The 18,459-nt window shown below is 43.0% G+C and overlaps 2 non-coding genes across 2 annotated transcripts; both read right to left on the reverse strand.

The window, feature by feature from the left end:
* Nucleotides 1-14,204: 14,204 nt before the first annotated feature.
* On the reverse strand, nucleotides 14,205-14,278 carry TRNAN-GUU (transfer RNA asparagine (anticodon GUU)). The gene has a single exon. It is a non-coding gene; the product is annotated as a tRNA-Asn (tRNA).
* Nucleotides 14,279-14,408: 130 nt separating this feature from the next.
* Nucleotides 14,409-14,482, reverse strand: TRNAM-CAU (transfer RNA methionine (anticodon CAU)). Its single transcript has one exon. It is a non-coding gene; the product is annotated as a tRNA-Met (tRNA).
* Nucleotides 14,483-18,459: the final 3,977 nt, after the last annotated feature.

Consider the following 18,459-nt stretch of genomic DNA (forward strand, 5'->3'; position numbering starts at 1 on the left):
CCCGTAATTAGCTCGTACGGGGGATTAGTGCGCATAAAATTAGGCCGGTTACTGTTGTTTCTGCAAACCGGCGCCTGCAGGCGCGTCAGCTGGGCCGGCCCATCTAAGTTTTTTCTTCAATGAGCTTTATGGAGCATCACCGGTGTTGTTATGGAGCATCGACGGGTCGCCGAAGTATCACTGGTGCTGCGATGGAGCATCGTCGGGCCATCAGAACCTCGCGGGTGCTGCATTGGAGCATCGACGGGTTGCCGGAGCATCACGGGGGCTGCAATGAAGCATCAACGGGGCGGCGGAGCATCGCCGGTGCTGCAACGAAGCATTTGCCGGGCTGCCGGAGCATCACCATTGCTTTGATGGAACATCAACGGGTCGCCGAAGCATAGCTGGTGCTGCGACGGGACGCTGGAGCATCGCTGATGCTTCAGGAGCTGGTCGCAACAGCGTCGGTGCTGCCAGTGGCGGAGCTAGGGGGACGAGCCCCCCCCCCCCCAATGATCGAGCGGACATGGAGCGGTAATATAGAATTAGCTTAACGATCTCATCTTCTCACGTACTTGGCCCCCCCTATTTTCTGAACGTTAATTTTGGAAAAAGAAAAAAAATGGAGCCCACTAGTGGCCAGATTGGCTCTAATCTCCAGGCCGGTGCGCTGTGTTCTCCCGTAATTAGCTCGTACGGGGGATTAGTGCGCATAAAATTAGGCCGGTTACTGTTGTTTCTGCAAACCGGCGCCTGCAGGCGCGTCAGCTGGGCCGGCCCATGGCAGGAATTCGGGCGGAACCCAACATTTATATGGCATATGGCATATTTGAATCATCTCATGTGTTTAAGAACGATGAAGGAAATATTTTGGGATAAAGGAGTCTTTGATCGTCGTATTCCTGAATATAACACAGCGATACAACACTTGCATAACGAACTATCACACCAATTGCACTGGTTCCGGACGCATAGGGGTATCAATGCTCTAGCGATGAAGACTAAAGCCCTTGTCATAATGGATAATACGTCTGTGGGTTACAGATACGTGTATGGGAATCTACTCGCAAGTGTCCAGTTAGGCTGTTGTGGGACTATGACATTGTTGAGTATCACACAAGGTGATGCTGCGATTCTGGAACTCATATCAGGGATGGGTAATTTCATGGAAATTATGAGAAATTCTGAACCATTTCTAGGGTGGGCGACGGGTGGATCGTTATTAATTTCGTGGGAGAATATGCATTCAGATCTTATGGATCCTCCCACTGTAGGGGATGACATCCCTCATATCATATACGACAAAAACATCAACGACGGCCCCTTTGATGGCGGGATCGAAGATGGGGAGGGCGGCATACCTCTCCCTCCAGCAGCAGATGGTGGGGGTGAGGGTCCCGTGCCCGATAGCAATAGTAATAATGTGGGTTGGGGGAGTATTCTCATCGGATTTGGTCTAATAATTGGTGGAGTATGCATTGGGACTGGTGTAGTTCCTCCAGACCTAAATCTCTCAGAAATTCTCAGCAACATATTGAAAGGAGGGAACGAATAATAAAATGATTATGAGGCAAAAACAGATGAGGATGCAGTTTCAAATTCAATCAATTAAGATAGGTATTTCAGGAATAATTAGTATGGGAATGGATGGAAGCAATTCTAGAGTTTCTGATATCTTATATAGCATAAATAGGAATGGTAGAAGGAGCTATTGTATATACCTGAATAGTAGACCCGCATATCGGTTAGCGTCAACAGTAGAGACAATGTATAATAGCGACCCAAAGGGATGGGAGAGTCGGGGAGTCCTCCGTTTCCGTATGGAGCGCGCCGTTAAAGCAATTTTAGCTAATCGTTATGTGTTATCAAACATAGAGTGTTGTTCTCTAACAAAAATTCCTCACGCCTTCGAGGCTCTCCTCCACGGTGAATATAGACGAGGGTATTCACACCAATATTATGATGCGGAAACCCAAACTACTAATGTTTGGAGAGCGGGGTGCGGCGTAGATTTACTAGTATTGATGGCACTATCAAAACGTCTATTGGAATTGATAGGTCACCCGCACAACGTTTACGAGTTGGAAGATCTTGAGGAAGCTCACTATTCTTATATTAGTAAGATGTCAACGAATGTAAGAAGAGTGTACAAGATCGACTTCTCATTATGGAATGTGAAGAAGTATACTCTTCAGAAAGTTGTGTTAAGCTATGTAGATGGGTTGAGTAGCATGGAAGAAGCGCTGATTGGAATGTTGTTAAACAACCCCTTTTACTATCAGGATAAAGGGTGGGATGCGTCATGGGAGTATGTCCCAGAGATAGGAGAAATCTCTCGGGTGCTATTTCACGTTTACTTGAGGGCGCAATTTGACTCGAAGATATGGAAGGCATATCCAGGAGTTAGTTACTCACGGTTGGGTAGCGAAGTGATTATAGTAATCAAGGATGAAACATATATCGATCTGGAATCGTTGTTAGAAGATGTAGGTATTCCTGGGAAAATCGACTATCTCGATGAGGAGAATAGTACAACCCCTTGTCTGGTTTGTACCCCACATGAAAGAAAAGTCATCGTTTTAGCGGATGGGTGTATTGAAGTGGAGAACAGCGAGGATTATCTGTGATAGAAGGCTTCGTTACAATCCTAGCTATGCCATAGGGGTAAATAGCAATGTCGCACGTGTTTTTGCTGTTGTTAGATCCACGGCATAGATCTAAAAGATGGCTCCACATGCACAGAGGGTGGTATACCACTTCGTAAATAGAAGAAAGAATGGGAAGATTTGAGACGAACCACATTTCCAAGAGATTGATGTCTACTCCGTGTCCTGTAACCTCGAATCTAGTGGAAAAAGAAAAAGCTAGTTCCACTTCAACGCTGTTATCTGCATCGGGCGATACTCCTTCAACGAGAGTGAGTCGCTTAACACGGAACCACTTTCAGAAGCTTTATTGAGTTCGAGTTTTGATAGTTGCGAAGATCCGAGTTCGGCTACTTACGAAGAAGGGGAGACTACCCTATTCCTACCCCCACAGACAGACTAGCTAAGCGTGGTAGTTGAGTGAACAGGCTATCAAGAGATTTATGCCCTCTATCTGATAGTGGTAAATAGAAGCCGTAGGAATTTCCCCATCTATATACATTCGAACCGCTCTTCGTCATATTTCACTCTTCTAGAGGATAAAATACAACGATTTACTCACCCTATTCAGACAGTACCTAAACATGGAAGAGAGAGTCGACGATGCCTTCCCGTCAACATCCTGCAGCAATCGGCATAACGTCAAACAAGTGTTGTCGATTTGGCAGCGCTCGCTCGTAGGAAGCAAAAACGATCGCGTGCCTCATCCTTTGTCATGACTCTATTCCTAGGTCAAGGGCAAAACGAACCCTATGAGGACATAAGCACAAACCGACTTACCTGGGAGTGTATAAAACCGGGCCCCCGTTTTACACCATAACTCGAGTACCCGATAAATGGAAGGGATAACCTTCCTATGTCAGATGGAGTGTATAGATGACGGGAGGTTGGAGGGCTTGTTAGCACGCCTAGTGTACGGCCTTGTTGAGAAAGGTATAGATCGCCCCTTCTGATCTTTACGGTTACATGTTGACATCACCATTCACAATGTTATTATATATCTTTACCGGATAACTCTTACGGGCGAGGGCATTATTGATTTCAACCTAATAGGGCTACTCTAAAACCTACCGATTTATCATTTATCCTGCTCGACGATCAAAGACACATTAAAAACCTCTCAATAAATCCCTTCTTAATACGAAAAAGAAAAAGGGGTGATGATGTGAGGGAAACGATAAAGGATGAGAGAAACGCATGTAGGATTAGGTTAGAACCTACATATAGACCCTGTACAGAGCTGTGCATTCATAATAATAATGTGGTTTACAAGGACTGCGCTTCTATCACCTTCATGCAGAGAGTCAGCGTACCAAAGACATAACTAGCAATACACTAAAAATCAATTACGGTTGTTTAGTTAGCGATCCTACTATCAATCAGACGTATTTGACTCGATTGACGGATTCGCTACTTCGACCTCCCCCCCTTCAACTTCTTGACACGAACAAGAATAAGTTTTCAGGATGTTGCTAACCGTGAAATTAGGTGTTTTCATTTCTGCAAAGTTTTCCTTATAAAAGAGGTCCATCTGGAAATTCATCCAATAGCGTTCTTGCGCTTTTTGCATTATAGCTGCGTACAGCATAATATCATGCATCATATAGTTCACATATTCCTGTTTTTTCTCTACTAGATTGTGTATTGACATCGTCTCGGTGTTACAAGCTTTAGAACTGTGTTGTCGGCAAAACATATCAAGCAACTCATCTTCCTGGATATAACATAAAAGATCATTAAAGTCCCGCACTTTGAAAAGTAATCGGTTATTAACTGCTGAATACACCCTCATATTGGAGATATTATTATATCTCGTAAGCGTTGAACATTTGAACTCATGTTTACGATGTATCAAACAATTCCTTAGTATACGATAACTATCATCTCTATCGAAATTCGTTAAATAAACGTGAATACTCCTTCTTTCATTTTTCACTCTCCTAGTTAAACCGGTCAACAAACTATATACTAACCGTCTACCTCCCTCGGTTAGACACTTAGCGAGAAGAGTTGAGTCATTAGCGGAAGAAAACATATGACTATCCTTCAAAACAGATACTTGATTACCTCTAACCTTCATAACAGTTGAGTAGTCAGTGGAAAACATATGATTATCCTTCAAAGCTAGAGGTTGATTAGCTCTAACCATAACGAACGCACCTGAATGTGGTATCTTAAACTGCTGATATCTATCTCTATATAAAAGTGTAAGCATATTAACAACAATGACTGGTTTGAGAGTTGGAACGTCCGGAACCTGCTTAACCTTCTTCACTTTTCGATTATAGTGAATTTTACAAGGAGAGAAGTCATTCTCATTCCTCTCCGCGACTATTTGATTATAAATCGACCGAATAGAGGGAATTGTGTTGCGCGTGTCTGGATATCCGCTCCAAATACTAGGAACCCTCATCCGATTAGAAAGTTTTAGATTAGAGTTCTGAATCGTCAGAGTCTCTTCAGCTGGAAGCTTCAGTTGATACTTATCCTGTAGCTTAGTGATGTAGGGGTTTTTCCGAGTATCGGCTGTATTCGTTTTCTTTGGCCTTCTCGGTATACTAGAGACTAGGGTTTGTAGTCTTTCTGATATCTCCAACGAGTCATAAAGCATCTTATAAAGATCTGATGAAGATAAGCACTCACTAATCTCCTCTCTTTTCGAATGGGGCGCTAAAAATCTAAGACCCACTTTATAAACAGGTTTCTGATGATACTTCTCAGCAACTTGGATCATCTCTCTATACACTATATTGATTATATAATCAATCGGGAGGATTTGAGAAGGATCCGATTCATCATAGAGCCAGATGCTCGTTGATGTAGGAAGGGTATCATCAATTTCTGGACAGGAGCCTTTTTCCAAGTATAGCACTGGCACGATGGAAGCTGTCGTAAGATCGCCCTCCTTCGGGATTGGGATTCTTGGATAGATATATTTCTGTAATAGTATATAACATGCAACTGTATGTGCAACCCAATGATTAACCAATGGATAAACAGGTTTATACTCTACGCTAGCTATTGCAATCATACCTTTGACTGTATAATATTTCCATGACGTCAGATCGAAACGTTCGCTGAGTTCAGTGATAGCCCCAGTATCAATATTCAGAATACTAGTACAATAGTACCGGAATCTAAGACTTCGTCTCTGGAATAAGTCATTCATGGTATCACCTTATCCTTCTAATTTTGTGGCCGGTTTTGTGGTAAGCGTGATAGATTGAATCAACAAGCAGTAGTGTGATCTGCTGCTTGCGGTCAGTACTACGTGTGATCTCAATCATATTTCATGATGAAGATACCTCTAATGTTCCCACTAGATCTTAGACCCGCTAACCTCCACTCTTGCCTTTCAGTTTATTTCCCGCGATCCTAATCTTTAGTTCCACTTCTGACTGGATGGGAGAAGACCCTCCAAGGTGAGCTGGTTTCGGCCTTCTTTGTGAGCAGCTCCTAACTCGCTCGACGGGGTATGATCGCTACTGTTGATAGGTCGATCGGAAAAGAATAAGTTCCAGGACTGAACAGAAAGAAAGTACTCTAACACTTTCTTCGCCATTCTTTTCTATGAGGAGCTCTATTTTGCTAATAAAAATGTAATGCTACCTCCCTACGGCGATTCATAACTAGAAGAACTCGTTGGCACAACCGGACCTTATTAAAGGCCTCGGCCGTCTGATCGACTGAAAGATCTTATCTTGGAGTTCTAGTATGGGTCGTCGGCCCTTTCTCCTCCTCAGTAGGTGCAAACCCTGGTTCTGTAAATGATTATAACTGCCTTGGAGCTAGATAAGCAAACCTTCTTCTGTTTGAGTATGATGGATGTTACACCCACTGCCAGATACAAGCAAAAGCTTTCCAGCTAAGCTAGGAGTCAGAACGAACTCATGAAGCTATCCTTCTTCTTGGATCTCAAGATTCAAATGGAATTTTATCACCCCGGATTTTGGCTTTAATTTCCACTTTATACTTGAGTTAAGCAAGGCACCAGCATGGGAGAGAAGATAGCCCCTCGGGATCGCTTACTAGCCGGCCTGCTTGATTTATTTATGAGGTATCCAGATGGCACTGCACCGGCGAGGGAAAGGGAAGCTGATGAGAGGTAAGGGAAAAGTCCATTTAATGAATAGGTTCACTACAGACTGTACTATCTCTAGACCCCCTCTCTATACTCCCTCATAATATATGGATCCCCCGGATAATATTGATCCTCCAACAGCTGACATATCTTATCTAAACTCCCGGAAACCTGGGCATGGCTTTTTCGAACTTAGTTGATTTCGCAAGAAGCAACTTGAAAAGCACAAAGACTACATCTAAACAAACCTTACGTCTTCGTTCGGCTCATTCTTGCTTATCTCACCCTATTTCCTTACTTTAGCTTAGAAGTAGGCATATGGGAAGTTACACAAAGATGACTTATCGGTTGGCCTAAGCTTACTCGATTCCATTCTTTCCAATATCATATACGCCTAGTGAAATGCATCTATCTCCTCTCCTCCCCTTCTTTCTTTTTATCCATTTTATATACCTAGTCGAAGACTACTTCAGATTATAGGGCGGGCTTTTCTACCCATTGACCGGGACCGATCACTGTGTTTGACCGCTCTTGGTATTCAGACCTTGGACTTTTTCGCTAGGAGCTGATCCATTCTTTAAGAGCTCTATACATAAAGAGAAGGCGTATTCACTTAAAGGACTGTGAAATCTACCCTATGCCCCGAAAAGTCTAGGCACCTAAATAAAGTAAAGATGGGATCCCTGACCAATAGATTAAGCTATCCAATGAGTTAGGAACCTTTTTTCTTCCCCCTTCTCTTCTCCGCTTTGCTCGAGGGAATACGACGAGCACTCATCTCCAGCATTCAGGTGGTCCTATCATCTCTATTTCCTCCCGACATTTCCTTCTCTAGTCAGGGAAGCCATAATCAGTCAGTAAGAAGTATATCTATAGGGAGTTTCTAATAAGAGAACTGGATGTGCGAAACTTGTGTCAAGAGGGGTGTAGAAAGGAGAAAAAGCATAGTTCAAACTAGCCTCATCACAAAAAAAAGCCCATGATCAAATGTCTTCTTTGAGGTGGCACAAAGACGAAAGTAATTAGTTCAACAAGGCCGATGATAGAAGGGCTGGGCCTAATTAATTGTTCTGGTATAGAGATGAATGAGAGGATGGAGATAGCGCATTGAATGGTTTGAGGAAGTAGTTAAACAATGATAAAATTTTGCACAGATAATGCGGGATGAAAGTTCGATATGTTCCTAAAAATATGCTAATTTGAAAGGTAGGAATTTTTATGGTGACCTATGAAATATGAACTCGAAAATGCCAACCTCGAGAGGAGTAGGCGATCTCACTGCGTAATGCGAAAGTGCCCGTCTGGTCGAAGTAAGAAATAGCATTAGATACTGGTCAAACAGCAGACCCGAGCATATGGAGGACAAGTGGAAAGTGGATTCCAGGTTCGAGAGGTTCCTCCGTCTGCCTCGGCTCCAAGGCGGCTACCAAGCTCGTAAGCAAGCGGTCTGTTAATGATACTTAATGAAAAAGAGATCGGCTCTTGGATGATATATTTGGTTATAATAACACATTCCTTAGGTTAGAAACCGATTCAATCGACTACTTACTGAAATGAAATAAGAACCCTCTTTGGGAGAAGTTCTCATTGTGATTAGAATGACCAGCACGAAAGCAGTGATCTTCTAGGTCTGGCTCATAAATAGGCCTTGGCTCCGCGGCAAGTCCTTCTTAAGCATGTGATGGAGCTCAAAAACGGCGTTAGGCCGTGAGGGCAACTGATGACCATTCGGTCTATTGATAGGACAGTCACTACCGAAACCCCTTTCTATGTCCTTACGAAGATGGAATACGATCTTAAACTTAGACGAGTTGCTAACCGAAGGCAAAAACCAGGGATTTTTGGAGTATGTACCTCGATTTCCAACGGGAAATTCATATCTAATAGAGGACTAGATCGATGCTTTAATGCGAGGGCAGGGTATCTACTCGCTTTCTTGCCTTATCACGAGCTATTGAGAACGGATCTAAGGGCATCCCTACCTACAATCCTTCCTTGGTGCCCCATTCCTATCTTCTTTTCCAGCCATCAAACTTGTTCAATTCGTTTTCTTGAGATCTGTGGAATAGTGATATCATACTTGAATCCACATTCCCAGTATTTGAGGAAGAAGTAGAATCTTAGTCCTTTCGAATTTCTAAGTTGGGAATTTGATATCGACTAAATCAAGAAACTCGATTTCACTATGATATGACCACTGAACCCTTTGATGCAACATTTCTTGTTTCCAGAAGATCTCGGATGGTTTCTGAAGCTTCCATGATCTTGTAAAAGAAAGAAACCCTTTCTATAAGTCATGAAGACGTGGACCAAAAGACTAAGAAACTGCACAATCTATTGATTGACTGAAAAACTCAAGCTGAGTAACTTGCTTGAATGATCGCTCCGGCTCTGGGCCGTCTGATCTTCGGGATGCAGAATAGGGGATCGCTTGCCAACCGTTAGTTAGGACCAGTGAAAACCCACGCTTGGTGAAGGCGAAGTTCAGTTTGGAGATCTAACAATTCCTTATGTCGTGTATCCTCGATTGATGCAGCCTCAGATGCTTCAATTGTAGATTTGAGTATTGAGCGAAAGGTTACACCACCTATAGGTTCTGTATTACAGGCCAATCCTACTCCACTAGTACCAATAGGCGGCATAGGGGAAAAAGCACAACACCTAGGAATAGGAATCAACAACACAAAAACTTTCTGAGAAATTACCCAGCAAGAAAACGTATGCGCGTGGGCGCAACGGATTTCGCTCCCGTGCGCTCATCCCTTGCTTGTTCTTTCGGACTAGCACTCTTTCCCTCTCTTTGAAGTAGATTTCTCAGCTCCACGAGTCAAACGAAATAAGGCGAAAGGCCCACTACTTCTTCATTCATGGCTTATTGATTTGATTGATCCCCCTTTCGTATTCATTCGACCTGAGGTGAGGTTGGAACAAGAGTTTTCATAAAAAGAATGGTTCTTTTATGCAATTATGAACGGGCAGGCCTCTTGTGGATTCCTCCAACTCTATGAATGAAGGGGGGAGTATGAGGAAGGCCGATTTTCTTTCTATATGAAGATGAAAAAAGGATCCGGGTCAAACATTTCTTACTTTTGTTGAGTATGACTGAATGAGGAAGAGCTCCTTATGTGGTATCACTTTACCACCATCTGAAATGCGCGAAACTCCGATTGGTGGAAGCCAGTCCATGAAGATTCTCCCTTCTCTTACGTGAAATTCCCCTCTTTCGGTAAGCATCCAGTATCTCAGCAAATGAACATTTCTCTAAGCTTATCCTGTAGCTTATACGTCGTTTGAAAGCTGCTCCAAGGATCCAACGAATAGCTAAGGTTTGTTGACGATCCCTGGCTACAATCCCAGGAACATCATAAATAGTACCTGCGACTCCTACTTTGACCACTTCGCATATTGGCTTTATATTATCTACGGCGTCAACCATAAGTTTTATTACATCGCGTTCAGTTCGAGCTAGGCGGTGAAAAGTTTTATAAACAATAGCACGAACTCTCGTTCTTTTACCATCGATCATGCGAAAGTTTACCAATTTCTTGATCAATTCTTTTTGCTCACCATCAAAGTCCCCCATATAGCTGAGAATTTCCGAGCAATTGGAAGCCGCTTTCGATGACGAGGCCGATAAATTGATATTACGCGATCGTTACTGTCCATCTTTTTCAGCTCTGCTCCCGAAAAGAGAAAGGAAAGGAGACTGATCTTGACGTCGGCGTTGGTTTTTCCAACGAAACGAATATTTTTAGAACGGAACTTCACACTCAACAATTAGAAACCTAACTAGATCAACAGCGCCATTCTCGAATGTTTGACATATCTTCCAAAACCAATCTTAAGGATAGGATCATTTAAATGATCGAGATCACGAATCACACCTTTCTGCTAAGCTCCGGCTAAAGCGATTGTAGCAGCACCGGCACCTATTGATTTAGCTCCTTCTAACATGTCGAGTCGCGACATGACATTGTTTCACGAACTTCCATGACAAAATGCTAGTTGCCTCGTAACGCATACACTGGAGCGTTTGTCCCATCGACGAAGGCCGCTATACGCGTTTTCTGAAGAGCAACATTCTCTTATAACCAAACATCGCAAAGACAGAAAGGAGTATCCTGAACGTAAGGCCAATGGCTAGCATACTTCGCTGAACACTCACGATATTCAGCTAAAGCTGGATGCATATTAGATTAGATTATATTCTATTATATCTTGCCTTGGTAGAGCGAAACTTTGAACCCAACACAAGCAACTCTCCCGGTTTAGCGATATTGATGGGTTCCAGCCTCATTCCACTAGCCCTAAAAGCATTCTAAATATATAAAAGAGGGGGAATGGATTCTACAAGAAAAGGCGGGCAAAGGTAGTTCAGGGGTCAATTCTTGGAGCATAGCTCATTTCTAAGTCCCCAACCCATCTCGTGCTCGTGCTGTACGCGATCGAATCTTGCGGCCGGATAGAGCAATGGAATCACCGAGTCGTATGAAAAGAGGGCTCTTCTTTTTAATCTTAACACAAAGGCTAGCTCCCCTGGGGGTTGTCATATTACAATCATTTGTATTACTTTCCTACCAATCCTGAACTAGCTATGACCCTTATAGCGAGCCTCGCTTTACCGTTTCAGATAGAAACATATGGCGCTCCTAAAGTCGATTGGATACTTTCTTTTTTATTGAATTAAGCTAAGCCGTGGACTTTCTCACGTGAAGAACTCCTTCTTATGAGCTCATGGACTTGATCAATGCTAGTTCAAGTTCACGTCATATTAGGAAATTAGTTCATTAATTCGTTTATTTGCCAACGAAGAAGCCTTGCGCTACTCGGAAAGTACTGACTAGAGGGGGGGCGTGTGGATCCACAGTCCTAGCCATTCTCACAACGGGATAATAAAGCGAACAAAGACCATGAGAAGAGATTACAACATCCAGAACGAAGCCTGTCAAGCCAACATCCAGACGGTGGTGATGACGGTTCAACTGGGTCAGATACTTCCGCTACTTCATTAGGGAAGATGAATAATATCTTCGGTCGTTGTTCAAAGATCAACAGTTTAATCCACAGAATTAGCTGTCAATGTATATCTGCTCTGAAACATTATCAAATCGTCGATATTAGTGCGACATGGGCTTCGTTAATCGATTTATTGTGTGCTCTCGGAGGTGCTATACAAGGTTGGGCTGCTCTATATGAAACTGAAATCGTGATAGCTTATATAATCTATCTGTATTTAGGGGAGTATTTTACTAAATACCGGTTTGATATCAGTCATCGCGTAGCTGGAAGTGCTTTTGATTACACTGTTTTTGATAGACCGAATACTCGCATAGTAAAGGCGCCTAAGAAATCGTTATTGTTTGACAAAACCCTGCCCTTTTTTGCAAATTGGCCTGCATCTTCGACCATTCCGTGGTCTACCATTAGAAATAGGTATTATTCGGTTAATAATTTGAATAGAATAATGAATTCTTTAGGTTTAGTGAGTATAAACAAGTTAACTCTGTCGTGGAATGAGATCCATAACACATATTATGGTTCTGGGGTGAAATCCCTATTTGCTGAAGGGTACACAAGACTATTAGTTCAAGTTACAACAAGGGCATATGCACATAAATTCGAGGGGGGTAGTTTCTGCACTTTCCATATCCTCGTTTTATTAGGGATCGGGGTAGTTGTTTGGTACAAATTTAGTGCACAAGATCCACTTACTCTACCACTAGAGGATACGAAGCTCCACTTGTTCGAGCCATTCAAACATTATAGTTCCGTAGTAGAGGGTTATAATAAAATCACATACTGGATGACTGAAGATGTCGTGGAGATAGTTTATAACAATTATAAACCTTCTTGTGAACCTTTTTACCGAATAGTTGAGGTTAATCAATATGATATGGAGCATCTGGCTCAAAAAGAACGTATGGCTTCGATTGGACTAGCAATCATGATTGCAACCTTTATCACTACAAACGTGATTATACCTGTAACACTACCCCTTATACAATACTGAAAGAGGGCATATTATAAAACTATGTTTTACCTAATGAATTTACGAGCTATTTTACACCTGGAATTTATAAGCAAGAGATTTATACTCTTAAAGGGTGCCACATAATTCGTTGAGGGGGAATTCGGACATATAGTTCGAGGCGTAATTTGTCGAGAATTCTGTATTCCCAAAAACGGTATCTGAATTCAACACTCTAATTTGAATCTTATGTGCAAGAAGTTCAATGAGTCCCGATACTCCGATTTAGAAAGAACCTCTTCTGCTCTAGCATGGGATGCTCGCCGACTACATCAGTACACGCTTTATCATAAATAGGATGAACGCTGAAAGTCCTAGAGTCTCACTCATGGCATTTGCTCGAGTTATAGAGGCTCTATCTATATTCTTATTATCGTGCTTGGATAGCAATCCTTTCTTTCAATCGACTAAGACTGTTAGAAAGCACATTCATATAAGCCTTGCCTTTCAGTAACTATCCTTAGCGCTGTTCTTCTGCCTATCTCCTATTGGTCAGACAGATCCGGGCTTATCAAGTGGTACTGAAATAGGGTCAAATTCTGTTTAGTAGAAAGGAAGGAAGACGGCATGGGTCTCGTCGGACTTGATGACGATGCCGAAGTATAAGGGAGGCATGGGATTTAGAGACATTGAAATTGAGAATCTGGCTATCTTGGCTAGGCAAGCCTGGCGGATTCTACAAGATCCTATGTCTCTTAGCGCCCGGGTGTTGAAAGTGGTTTATTTTCCAACTGCTCCTAAGTGCTGCTCTAGGAAACAAACCGTAACAGATATGGACGGGAATAAAAAATGGACGCTGAGTAAATCTGTAATATTCCTATTAGCCATGTCACTTAGGGAAACTTCTGGGCGTGGCCCGGCATTATAAGAAGACCGGTAACAAAGGAAGGAGACTATCTATTTGCTGAGACTATGGTTACTCTTAGCTTGACATACAGAGTTTAGGATGTGATCGATCGGTCGGGAGGACAATAATAACAATGTAGAGAATTGGTCTAGCTACAACCCTCCAGTGGAATTAAAGCGACTCGCCAAGGCCAGTTCGATAGAAAGGGAACCCTTGTGGAGAGACAGGATCCCCATCTTTCGGTGGAAGAACCTCTTGATCTTACGCCCTATGTTCTTGGTAAAGTGAGCTATGTCATAGCCTATTGCTACCCGATCTACAAGTCGGTCTACTTCTGGCTCTTGCCTTGATTGGAACGGCTTTCGAGTAAGAAAGGGCCTTTACTTTCCCCCTGAGGGTAGGAAAATCATGATCGGGATAGCGGACGTAAAGCTATTGAACTTAGGTATGCTCTTTCCTTTTGTCGAAGTGGAATCGTAGAACACAATGTGATACGATGAGATAGAAAATGCAATAGAAATAGAAATAAGGATAGCAAACGGGTTACCTACTCTACTCCTAAGGGTCAAAGCAAGCCCTTTAATTCCATTCTTTATTCTTACATTAAAGAATGAATCAAATCTCCCCAAGTAGGATTCGAACCTACGACCAATCAGTTAACAGCCGATCGCTCTACCGAACTGAGCTATTGAGGACGAACGAATTGCTTAATAAGCTGAACACCCACATAATCTCGATTTGACACAGCAACACTTTCCATAACAACAGGGATTAAAAAACAGGTGATCAGGACTCGGATCCTGGGTATCTGTCTGACGTGTGATAAGGCGGGGACAGGATTCGAACCTGCAGTCTTCAGGTCATGAGCCTGATGAGTTGACCAATTCCTCTACCCCGCTTCTTCCCCTGATCTTTCTTTCCCTCTTCAGTGAGTGACTCGAAAGAACTAATTAAATAGGGGTTTTCGATCTGCTTTCTATACTAAAATTCGAGAAATCATTTTTTGATTCAGGTTGATTCGGGCAGTTCAGTATTGAATTATCCATCCTTTCGAGTACTAAAATGCAAGAAATCTCGTCGTTGCTACTACTTCCCGAATTCCAGTTGGCAAATACAATTATAGTTTGGAAGATCGCCTGAAGGTGTTAACTCTGAACCTGAAGAAACAGAGCAGGCAAGTTCAGAAGCAGAGAAGAGTCAGAAAAGCGGGGCAATAGCAATCATTGAAGCGGGGTAGAATGCATAAAATGCAATACGTTCCCCACGAGAGGCGAGGCACCTTAGGTGCAGACTCGCGACCGTGCTCCCAATCTGGATCTGGATATGAGATTGAATAAAGTTATGATATCGGATCGGAGTACCAATGCATCCGTACTGACTGGCAATAGTTGAGCCGCATAAAGCAAGCAGTTCGAGACTCAATATGCCCACCTTTTTGGTGTATCCGTAGCTTTCAAATACTTAGGTATCCCAATTCACCACAGGAAGCTCCTAAATAAGGAATCGTGTAGAAGACTGATTTTAAGCTAGAATGGGTCTTTCAACTGGTGCTTGATACGTGTTACTACGACGACCAAGAATCTTCACGGAGTGGAAGTAGCAATAAGTTTGAAGCTCGTTGGCTTTGTGCAGAAGCAGTGGAATGGAAAGCAATAAATTGTTTAAGAAGAAGTAAATAGTTCAGCTTGAAACCAAAGTCCAGAGTTCTTCCTTCATGCTTGCTTCCCAGTCGATGGCCCTACTTTCACCTTCCTCATCGATTTAGTGAACGATTGATGTACAGCGGGAAGAACCGCAGACGATACATCACCTTAAAAGCTACCTATACGTCCGTTTTTATATCCAAACAGAAGCCTCTATAGATGACCCGGAAGACAGACACGAGCAAACATCTCTGCGCAGAAAGCAACCGGGTTCAAACAGAGATTGACTATCTCCTTTTCTTGCTCGATCCTCTGGAAATCGTTTGGAAGGTAGATTTTGCGAATAACAAGTGTGATACTGACGACGTGCTCCTAAGGCGACTGCTTAGTCGACAAACCAACACTTATACGAATCGCTAGAGCTCTCGGGTGGGATCAACTAGCTTACCCAGGCACTGTTTGCTTCAGACATGGCTACAAGGAAAGCAGCAGTATCTTAGGACACACGGGTAAGCAGATCTTAGACTTAGTACACTCAACGCCAACAAGAATTCGGCCCTCCATACATATCGACACACCCGGGGGCTCTGTTTTAAGTGCAGTGAGAAATGGGGCCATGAACAACAAGATCCAGCTTTTAAATATGACACGGGGTAGTGGGACCAGATGTATCTCATGTCCATAGTAGGGCGAGTCCAACACGCGCTCAAGTCTCCCACATAATCTCATACCTGAAGAGACGTTCATCTCCCCGGCGTGGCCGTCGTCGATCACCCCCGTAAAGCTGGAGCAAGATAGGGCCGGGGTGGGGCGCAAGCAAGCGTTTTCAGGTTCCAGCCCATCCTCCCCACGTTTCCCCTCCAGCTCCTTCATGACCTCCTTGTCTTTATCGAGAGCGAGAGGAGCAGCTTCAGTACGACGGGGATTCAGTAGCGCTACCTTGCCTTCCATTGAGACCCCCAAAATCCCGATTTCAAAGAAAGTATCTCTCGAGTTGCTTCGGTGCCTCTCTTGCTCTGGTTTCATCAGCTCATTACCTTTAAGCTAGAGTCTGCCATGGCGAGGTCTTATTCTTCAACATAATCCAGCGGTCCAGGTGCGTGCGAAAGCGGAAACTCTTCCGGATCTTGTTTATTTGTATTTGCTCATTTCCGATTATGCTTTATTTGTAGATAGCCTTGATGATAGGCTTCGACCTCGACTTCTCCGTTTCTAAGATCCAATGGTGGAATCATTACTCCAAGGCAGGCAAAATTGACCATTTCTAAGTAAGTTCAGCTAGCGTCACCCCGAAGGGAGAAATAGATCTTCTTGTCCGGATGCAGGAAAATAAAGCAATAAGAGATCTAGCAATGACTATGGTCCATAAATCATTTCCTTGGTGGCATTTCCCAAACTTGATTTCCTTTTTATGCACCTGATACCTAATCGATAACGAAGCTGAATGGCTTTTTTCGGTCCAATTCCATCCATTTTTGTTGAGGCAATTCTGACTTGTTCATCGGGAAGTGATCTAGCTCCTGAGATATATGACATTCTTTATCCTTATCTTTTCCTGGTCTTCTCGGCTGGAATCTACAATCTACACCTCTCCAAACACAATATCTTGAGTACCCGGAGAAGTTCTCTTTGTCTTCGAGCTTTTATTCCTCAATCCACTTATTCGTTCCCTTCTTTCATATACCTCCCCACCAATAGATAGAGACAAATGGGAATAACCGAACCACGTCTACAAAATGCCAGTACCATGCAGCTGCTTCAAAGCCAACGTGATGCTTCTTGGTCAGATGACCAAGATATTGGCGAATACCACATACGATCAAGAAAAGAGTACCTATAATCACATGAAAACCATGAAAGCCAGTTGCTAAGAAAAAGGTAGAACCATAAATACTATCCGAAATAGTGGAGGGTGCTTGGTAATATTCCATTCCTTGAAAGCCAGTGGATACTAGAGCCAGTGAAACGGTTGCTACTAAAGCGTAAACTGCTCGTTTTTCCTTCCCCGCGAGTATAGCATGATGAGCCCAAGTTACGGCAGCTCCGGATGAAGGGAGAATAGGGGTATTAAGAAGAGGGATTTCCCAAGGATCTAAAACCCCAATCCCTTTTGGGGGCCAAATACCTCCGATCTCTACCGTAGGTGCCAAAGAAGAATGAGAAGAAGCCCAAAAAAAAGCAAAAAGGAACATAACCTCCGAGACTATGAAGAGAATAGAACCATATCGAGGTCCTAATTGTACAGCTTTTGTATGATGCCCTTCCAACGTGGATTCACGTAGAACATCCCGCCACCATACGAACATGGTATAAAGGAGAAATATTAGGCCCAAACTGAGAAGTGTTGCACCCCCTTGAAATGAGTGCATGTACATCACACCTCCTACGGTGGTTGCCAAAGCTCCGAGTGAACCCGAAATAGGCCATGGACTTGGATCTACCAAATGATAAGAATGCCTCTGAGATTCAATCATAAACCACTTTGCCCCGGTTGTATGTAAACCCCCCTTCACCCCCATCCCCTAAAGTGGTAAAGAAGGAGGCTCTTTTTTGTCTCATTAGGACAAACAAATAGGAAGGGATAGTTCTTTCATTGCATTGATAGAAGTGAGACTATCAAAAGATCTCTCTATTATTTAGAGAAAAGAGTTGGCGTGGGTTCTACCAACGAAACGAAGAAGTTTTGGATTGGTTTTTATCATTCGGAACCCTCTCCGTATTAGTAAGAAAAACACACCCAGACTCTTACTTCAATGGTGGGAACAACCTCAGCGGCGTGAACATGAACAATCATTCTATGCAAAATTTCATGTTAGGAAGAATAAGAAGAATCTCATTCATGTGTTCATGCTAACAGAAGAGCGGATCCAATACACATAAGACTTTTTGTCAGGAAATTCCTAATGTAAATGATGAATTTGGGATGTCATGCCCCACAAGTTAGTTGCCCAAGCGCTCCCTAGGAGGGCAGTCTACCACAAGATAGAGTTTGAGCCTGGAGCCAAAGCCCCAACCCCTCCATTTTAGGTTTTTATCTGGAAAGAATTTCAGGAAGTCATATCGGCCAGATAAGCCTCTGACGGCTCCATATTGATTTTTCCCCTGTTTTCTTTCAGAAGAAGCGGGAGCCATTTTGCATTGAAACTCGGTATCAGCAGAGTCATCTCCTGAGAAAGACTTCTTTCTTATTTATACAAGATTTCAGAGAACATAGTGAAGCCCTCAAAGCGCTA

The sequence above is a fragment of the Triticum urartu genome, chromosome 7A (assembly GCF_056163025.1).
Source record: "Triticum urartu cultivar PI428250 chromosome 7A, HENAU_Tu73, whole genome shotgun sequence".
In the NCBI taxonomy this organism is placed as follows: domain Eukaryota; kingdom Viridiplantae; phylum Streptophyta; class Magnoliopsida; order Poales; family Poaceae; genus Triticum; species Triticum urartu.